The sequence below is a fragment of the Leptonotus elevatus genome, chromosome 4, assembly GCF_054856555.1.
Source record: "Leptonotus elevatus isolate MCC_2025b chromosome 4, RoL_Lele_1.0, whole genome shotgun sequence".
In the NCBI taxonomy this organism is placed as follows: Eukaryota; Metazoa; Chordata; class Actinopteri; order Syngnathiformes; family Syngnathidae; genus Leptonotus; species Leptonotus elevatus.
The window spans coordinates 23,022,120-23,031,271 of NC_141242.1; positions in this window are offsets into that span (position 1 = coordinate 23,022,120).

A 9,152-nucleotide genomic window follows, 5' to 3' on the forward strand; every position below is an offset into this window, starting at 1 on the left:
TGATGCAACAAAAAAATAACAATGAGCGAAAGCAAACAAATGAGCCAACAAGGACTGAACAGAAACCAGGAACTAAATATAAGCAAAGTAACAAGACAATGAGAATCATCTAGACACGACACAAGTGGTTGAGGTAGCTGATTGGTAGACACAAGGGACAGGGGCTGACAAACAGGTGGACACAAACCCATAACGAGAAAGACATGAACCACAAGAAAACAAGACGTAACATGAAGCAAAACCTACGAAAAACGAAAAACCAAAAGATCATGACAGTGCAAATATGGAGGACCAAAAGTGCCAAAATAAAATAAATGAATACACCATTAAATAATTAAATATTTCGTGAAATAATTATAAATGTGTCATTTATTAATTAAATATGGAATTCGAAAAAACAATAATTAAATAAATGCGTCATTCATTCATTAAATTACACCCCCCCCCACACACACACGTACCCCCCCCCCATATATATATATATATATATATATATATATATATATATATATATATATATATATATATATATATATATATATATATATATATATATATATATATATATATATATATATATATATATATATATATTGATTTATTTCATGGTCCTGTGTTGCAACGTTTCATGATTTCATTTTATCTGACAAACTCGCCCGTCAAAGTTACTGGGCGGGGCCAAAGACTGATTCACTCAAATATTGTCTAATCGACTGCTTCGGCCTGAAGTGGTTAGAAACATTGCGGCTACGCTCATGGATTTTTTTTCTGATATAGAGTGATCGTGGCATGTTCCCATGCTCCCATGAAAAATAGGTGTGCTCATATTCGTCTTTTGGTGTCAAATCCAAAGTATTTGCAAACTGTTAGTGTTTTTTAACTTTGGATGGGTTTATATATTGTAGTTCTAGTCGGGTACATTACATCGACACCAAAGCTCTCCTTCTGTAGGCCCTCATGTTTTCATCTCAACACTGATACAGCGTGTGTATTGACATGGAAATGAAATTGAGGCTGTTACTTCTGCATTCAGCATTGAGAACATGCAAATGAGGCTGTCTTGAGGACAAAACAAAGCTCTACAAGTCTTCCCATTAAAATTGAAGTAGGATCTCTTTGTGGTCATGACTCTAAACAATGCAATTCAAATATTCACACTCCATGTGCGTGCATTTGGAACCATATTACTTGGCCTCATTTGATTATTTCTACCTGTGCTTTTAAATTGTGAGCTCATGCGTGTGCCGTGTGGCGACGCCATGCTACGTGCGTGCGAGCTGTTGATGTGCCAAGGTAAGATGCGTATGCCGCTCTCTCTTAATAATCATAATGATTAAAGCAATAAAACACAATGTTACTGTGTATGTGTCACGTTATGTTGATAATTCTATTTTTAAAGATATCTTTGTGATTTTGGGTTCACATTGTAGTCACTAGGTGATATTTTGGAGCCGTTGTCCCTCGACGGGCTGAGCGAATATTGCAAATCCTACTAATCCTCCATCCTATACTTATATAATTTCTGACCTTTAGGAGAGCCAGCTAGGATGTTGACTCGCTCACTTGTTTATGCACACAGGTGAGCAACCAACAAAGATGCAATTGGACTCAGTTTATTGAAAAACCCAAGAAGGCAATGTAGAAGATATGTGCACAGGTTACACTAACTCAGCTAAAGACTAGCAAGCCACCGATAGCATCACTCTTCCTAGCTAACATTCGCTCATTGGACAATAAAATGAATTTACTTCCCCTGAAGCTGGGATGTTCCAGCGAGGAGGAATTGTTCTGTGTGTTATGGCTGACTTGTTCCTCTACATGTGGACCCAAAAGCCAAGAGGAAACAAATGACAGAGCAGCGGTAGTGTACAATGGCAAAGGGGGACATGGTCCAGAGCGGGGGACATTAGTCAGGTTTCCATCCACCTATTTTTATTCAAATTTTCAAGAATTGCGAAAAAGAAACTGAATGGAAACGCCAGAAATTCAAAAAAGGCCCAACATTCGCAAAAACTTTTTTACGTTTGGAGGAGGTGGATTTTGAAGTGTGTCGAAAAAGGCTATGGAAACAGCTTTTGCGAATAAGCGACTACAAGACAGGATATATGTCGCACGTTTTGACCGGATACTATATCACTGTTTTGTGGAAAACACGAGTTCACCTTTATATTTTTATGCAGGATCGTGAGTGGTCGGCGGCAACAATGAATACACAGAGACTTGATATGCTTTTGCTAGAATCATTGTGTCTTTTATTCCCCGCATATAGCAATCAACATTTATACTGTGCTAGGATAATCATACGTTTTATCCCCCGCAAACAGTAATCAACACCTGCGCTGTGCTCGAATGATTATACCTTTCATTCCCCGCAAACAGCAACAATGACAACTTTATTTGCGAGAATGGTTATACCTTTCATTCCCCGCAAACAGTCGATTTGCTAGAATGATTATACCTTTCATTCCCCGCAAACAGCAACAATCACGACTCGATTTGGTAGAATAATTGTACACTTTATTCCCCGCAAACAGCAATCAATACACTACAACGTTAAGCAGCATAATATGATCATCATCAGCGCTTACCTTGACACTAGACCGGGGAGCCTACGGTCCGGGTGAAGCGAGCTGCAACAACGGCTGGGCCTGTTCCACAGCTGACTACGTCCGGACCGCGTGCCGTTCCGTTTTTTATTCATTAGCAAAAAGATGTGAGTGTGAGAAACTGGGCTGTCCAAGCCCTCTCCCAGGCACTCTCAAAAACATGTTTGCGAAGCAGGGAAGGCTGTAGTATAAACAAGGAGGACTTCCCAGGCTGATCCCGCCCTTTATTTACAAATTGTTGGGCACCTGGATTCGTACAACAGTTCAAGACAACAACATATCCTTATATAAGAGGTTTCATGAGGACATATCAAACCATGGTTATTTTTCCCTTCATTCCACCCCCTGGACTCATGAAACCTCAAAATATTTACAGAAAACGCATTGGTCCTGGCACATTTGTCCAAATCAAAAATGGGTTCATTATAGACCCATACCCCTGTTATAGTTTTGTCGTTTGATGACCCTCCCACAATTGACCATTATGGTAAGTGATTATTTCCCATAGATATTATCCATACATGTTATTACAAAATATCGTCCCCTTATTCCAAAAGTGTTCTAGTTAATTTGTCATCCATGGCGCGTTTTACCTGTTTCACATAGAAGCAAGTATATACATTGAGTAAAGATATCGCACATAATGCCACAAGTACAATCAATGGAGGAGTCGTTACTTTCCATGCAAAGGGTGATAATCCTGTGAATATATCATACCAGTGCAACGCTGATGATTGTTCCACCGTCTTTGCCACTGCAAGTACCTTTTCCCTGGCCACCACTGTCATTATCTGCAATTTAGTAATGTTATGACGGTGGTCTTTCACCATCTGTTTTAGCACCTTAGAGTCGCTCAGTGCGCAACTGTACTTCTCCAAGGAGATACCCAAACGGTTGTCATGCAACACCTCCCACTGGATCAAGGTGAGAGCTGTGGCATCAGTGAAATTGGTTAACCGATAAGTATGATTGTTCCATGTCCACAGGTAGACATCCTAGAGGCAGCAAGAGAACGGTTATTTGTCATTACAATTGCTTTAAATCGATTTCTTTGTACTTTGGCATGTATGTATTGCAATGAACACGCAGTCCAATTCATCCAATCAGTCATATTTTGCAATACCGCATCAGTGGAGTTGTTTACTCTTTCTCGAAACTGCACTTGTTTTTCCCAAATTAATACATTCTGTGCTTGACCTTGCACCGCAGTTGGCATCCACCGTGCCACTTTTACTAATGCATCATGTGTGTATTGTCCAGTGTAGTCCAGCTTGCTTGTAGTAATCTGGTTGTCAATCAGGTTGGCGAATCCCAGCAACGTTCCCGTCCCCCCCAGAAGAGTGTCATGCCATGCCCGTCGAGCACGATGACACTCTGGTAAAATAGGGAACTTGATTGTCCAACGTACCTCAGTTCGAATCAGTCCATGTGCCATTTTCATACAGGTTGGCACGATAGGAACGACGTGGGTTGTGACATAGGTGATTGTCCAGTCAGTGCCATTGGTCTTCCTGGTGCAATTCCTTTTTCTGTATCATACTCACATAAAGAACACGTGGCATCCACCGTCAGTTGGCACCCACTGGCAATCACAGGAATGTCCCGGCCACGGAAGCACCTCCGACACACCTGGAGCGGACAATCACTGCTTACGTTGGCAATCAGGCAGGCTTGCCCGCCTGGACAAGTAAAGTCGTCCCGGGTGCGGTTATCAGCAGCGTTTCTCCACCGCAACCGAAACCACCACACGTGCTCCAGCGTTCGACCAATGGTGGCCATCTGAATCGGCTCCCAGCAAAGGACGATCATCCACATCAGGAGCACACCACCTGCAAGGCCTCCGATGCCCCATTGTCCGGCACCACCATGTCTTCGGCCAGCATACATCATCTCGTTGTACTTGGATCCTCAATTGAGGAGATTTCATACCTGTACACATACACATAGACAACTACACGCTTGGATTAGTTTTCTGGAACATACACCCACTTTTCGTCTCCAGGATACATTACGGCCACAGAGCTATCTTTCCCCTGCGCTATAATTGCTCCAGCTTTGTCGGTCAAATTTTCCCCTTTTGTTATCACCCGTTTTGGCATTTCTCACAATTTTCGACCGCTTCAGTCACACGTACGTTTTTAGAGTAAAGTAAGGTATATTTTCCTTTTGGAATTAATTAAAGAATATATATGAATATTAATGCAATTTTAGATGGAAAACAGCAAAGAAACGCTACCGTTTATCAAGAATACAACGTTATCGCACGGCGCAGTTTCCTGTTCTTCTTCTTCTTTTAAATTACTGGTGGATCACATCTCTATGGTGTATACCGCCACCTACAGCAGTGGAGTCCCCTCTCAATATTCGCAAAAGAAAAACAGATGGAAACGGGCATAAGTGGCATGTCCGTTTTGCGCATTTTCACAAAATTCACTTTGGATGGAAACCTGACTATTAGCCGAGTTTCCACCGCAGGACGTTCGGGTATGGGGAGGGGGGGTAGGGACTTTTATATAAACCGTCCTCTCAGCCGGCCCGCTTGTGGCTGTGTCTCCACTGCAGAGTACGACCCAAAACTTGTAGCGGTTGCCGTTTTATTCTGCTTTTTTACATGTACTTTGCATGAATGGATGGTTTGAGTGGGAGGAGACGGCATCTAGATGAAGAATTTGAAAAGGCTAACAGTAGAGTGGATGAAAATAGGCAAAGGATTATTAAGAGAATTGTTTTTGTGGAAAAGACTTAAGCCGAGAATGCATCATCGTCGCGCATGAAGGTAAGATACATTTTTATACAAAATAATTTTTTGCCAATCAGCACGAAAGCCCAACCAGGAGTTTATCGGGCCGGCGGAGGACCTACCCTCGAGTAGGACCTCCGCTCGGGACCGTAAGTTCCTGTAAATGTGGCAATTTGGGAAGGTTTCTCCAGTGGAGACGCGCACATACGGGGCTGGCCCCGTAAATTTACCCTGAAGTTCCTGCGGTGGAAACGCGGCTATAGAGTCCAGTGGACCATGTTCCGTTTCTCCACTGTCAATGCGGCTTACAGGAGCTTTCAATGTCTGTCATACGGTAAAGACCCACCAATGACATTGTCTGATTTCATTTTTGTAAACATCTTCCAATGGGGTTTTCTGAGTATGTACATTCAGAGGGACATAAACCATTGCTTGAGAAAAACATCTTTGAAGCAAGATGCAATTAGTCTTTCCAGGTTAATGGCTTCCCTTTGAACTCCCCTGAGTCATTTCAAATTAAGTGGGAGAGACAGACATAAGATGCTTGCCTGGTTGTACCCAGCAAAAATCTATATATAACGTTTTGCCCAAAAGGTAAACTTTTTGTACAGACAATTGTCTTGGCTGCATAGTATATATAGCATATACTGTACACAAACTGATTTCAAATTCAAATCTCTTTTATAACACAAAACGTGTACCGGTAGGTTCAACACACTCAGGTGAAGGAAAGACGGTTGGTTTATGACAATAAACCCCAAATTTAAAAAAATCCCAAGTTGTGGGCTTTTTCTGTACTTTTGCACTTTAAATGTGCACTTTATTTTCCCATTTCCATCATTTAGCATTAGGGTTAAGAGAGCTGGCACAAAAATAAATGGGATAAGATATTTGAACCATTCCTTCAGTGTTCGTATTACTCAGCATTCGTGTGAACTAAGTCCTGTTTGAAAACTGCAGTTGTTTGTTTGCATTCAAGCCTCATCTTGTTAAACTTGAGTGATGTCAAGCACGCTGTAATCGTAAGATTGCAATTCCGGCATCCTGGAGTCCTCATACTGGCCCGTGTAGACGTCAATCATGTTCCTTTCTCTCATCAACAAACAACTTCACACATGTAGAATAATGCAACAAGAGGGAATACACTCAAATTGCCCATGTGAAGGGAGATCTCGAGTATTTCATTAGAGGAATTGGTAGCAATAATCATACGCCCATCCATTAGTTTTTTTGAAACCCCATAATCATAAGTGGACTGAAAAACTTGTGAATGAGCTCTTCTGGCTTTAAGGTGATAGCATGTGACTCATGCTGCCATGCACTCTCCCACATCGAATTATAAATGAATGTCTTTTAGCTTCAGAAAGGTAGCCTTAAGCCTTAACTGCGTCCTGCTGAGTCTGCATATCAACTGCCAGATGACAATGATTGAAGAAGTAAGGATCTGGGCCACTCAAAACAGTGCAAATAAGCACGACGCTAATGCAAGTCAAAATTCAAAAGGTGTGCGCTTAGACTAGACAGAACTGGAAAGGCATTGACAAGTGCATTAGGGAGGCCAGAAGTCAGTCCACGGTTCAAAATCTTTGCGCTGGTTCATCCCAAAGTTTTATTCTTAAACACCAAACTCATCCAAGTCTGTCCTTCTGAACGTTGTTTTGTGCACTAAGACTTCCCCAAATAGTCAAATTGTTCCCACATGGTATGAAACTCATTGGTTAAAATCTACAACAATGACTGTGAACCAAGGACACAAGGACCAGGGGTCTCATGTACTAAGACTTGCGTGGCTTTCATACTAAAACACGCCGTACATCCATTTCCAGAAAGCGTCACACGCATAAAAAAAATCTGTGCGTACGTACGAATCCAAGCACATTCCTTTCATACATCTCCAGACCAGACTCCCCCCTCTCCATGCCCATACATAAATATGCAAATTTGTATAAACGGGGCTTGCGGGTAGGAATGATTACAATGAATGATAAGATAATCACTTTATAAAGCATGAGGCACAAATGAAAAATAACAATGTGAGCTGGAGACACTTGTAAACAAATTAGAGACCCGAAAAACTGATTTTTGGCAGACGAGCTTTGGAAGTCAATAACAATCTCCATGATAAAAGTGCCTTCGGAGTATGTCGGCCAGCACCGTTAGTGGCTGAATGCGGAAGGGAAATCAAATTGTGACCTTGGAGGTTTAAACTTGGAAGACGCGCACATCCTACCGTACCCTCATTTTTCCCATGCATTTCCAATGGCATATTCAACATTTCACATTTACTTCCACATTGTGATCGGAAAACCTTCGCACACACAACTACCCCCCAATGGAACCATAGCAAAACATCAGGGTGACAGCGCGGGATGCTGGAGCATAAAGTAAGTTATTTGAACAATCTTTCCGTGCGGTTGGTATGCTGCATCAACGGCCACCGATGGAATAATCGATAGGTGACTCGATTTTGAAAAAGGTCGATAGTGACAGCACAAATTGTCAATCTAATGCTACTAAGATGAAACCGTTTGGAGTTTGTCTCTTCATGTTCTTGTCTACTCTGTCCCAATAACACAATAACACTACCGGTCACCAGATTGACTAGCGATTAAACTTGCTGTAAATATTTCCTGATAATTTGATTCATTGTCAGTTGGCACTTTCCATGTAATGTGACCACTGTGAGAATCTGTATTTGTTTGTGTGTTTGTTTGGTGCTGTGGGCTCAAAGAACCAACAAGACCAAGCAATGCCAGGTGGATAGCAGCTAAATATGAACAGCTGACACACCACACACTGTATTCACATTCAACACTCCCTGCATAATGTTGTCTTCGTTTTGTGTGATATTGTGCCTTTGAGATCATCATGTATGTCAATACTTGGAATGAGGCTGACAGCTGGCGCATTCACAGATCCAAAGAACGATATCATGGCTGCCGTGCTCTTCCTGACAGGATGCAGCTCATGAAAAACATTTTTAATGCCGCTATTGAAGCAGAATCAGAGTGTATTTTGGAAGCTGTATAGAAGCTTGGATTTTGCACTTAGGATGTGACTAGTCAAAGATACGTTGTGTGTCCTGCCCTGATCTCACTGTTTACTTTTAAATCTGCTCATCAAAAACATAGACATCTGCTCTACAGTTTCTTGTCATGCTTAAAGATAGCACATGATCATTTGTTATAGCCTAATGATACACCAACAAACCAGAAACCAATCCAAGAGAGAACTGTTCATATCTTGTAATGATATGTATTATAATACAATAACATGAAACATGATCCTTTTTTTGGTTGCTTTCTTGTTAGAATGACACACACAAAAATTATTCATATTTATCCATATTTGTTGTAATTAGTGGTGGGCCAATATTGATATCAGGTATCGTGCCGATATCCAGCTTCTTCTTTTTAAGGAAAATGCTATATTGCTATATATATAGGTCTTTCTTTTGGGGGAAATATGTGTCAAAACTAAGTAGTGGTATTGGTATTTAGTATCAAGAGGTGAGTATTCGTACTGGCATCCCTCTGAAAAATTTTTTTGGTATGGTTTGCACGTGTGTCCTAGTTCTGCACTAAAAACGATGTCTGCAGTAAAAATGTGCCGCCAAAAGTCAAAGTCATGATTTTAGACTTGTTTTGAATTGGGTTTTAGCAGCTTTAAAACATTCTTCACATCACTCAAGAACCTAATAACATAATGGAAAATTGTTTTTTTTAATTAATTTTTTTATTGCATGTGTGCAAATACTGAATGTGAAATTAAACAACCAAGTAAATATTTTGTCATCTGCCGAGTTG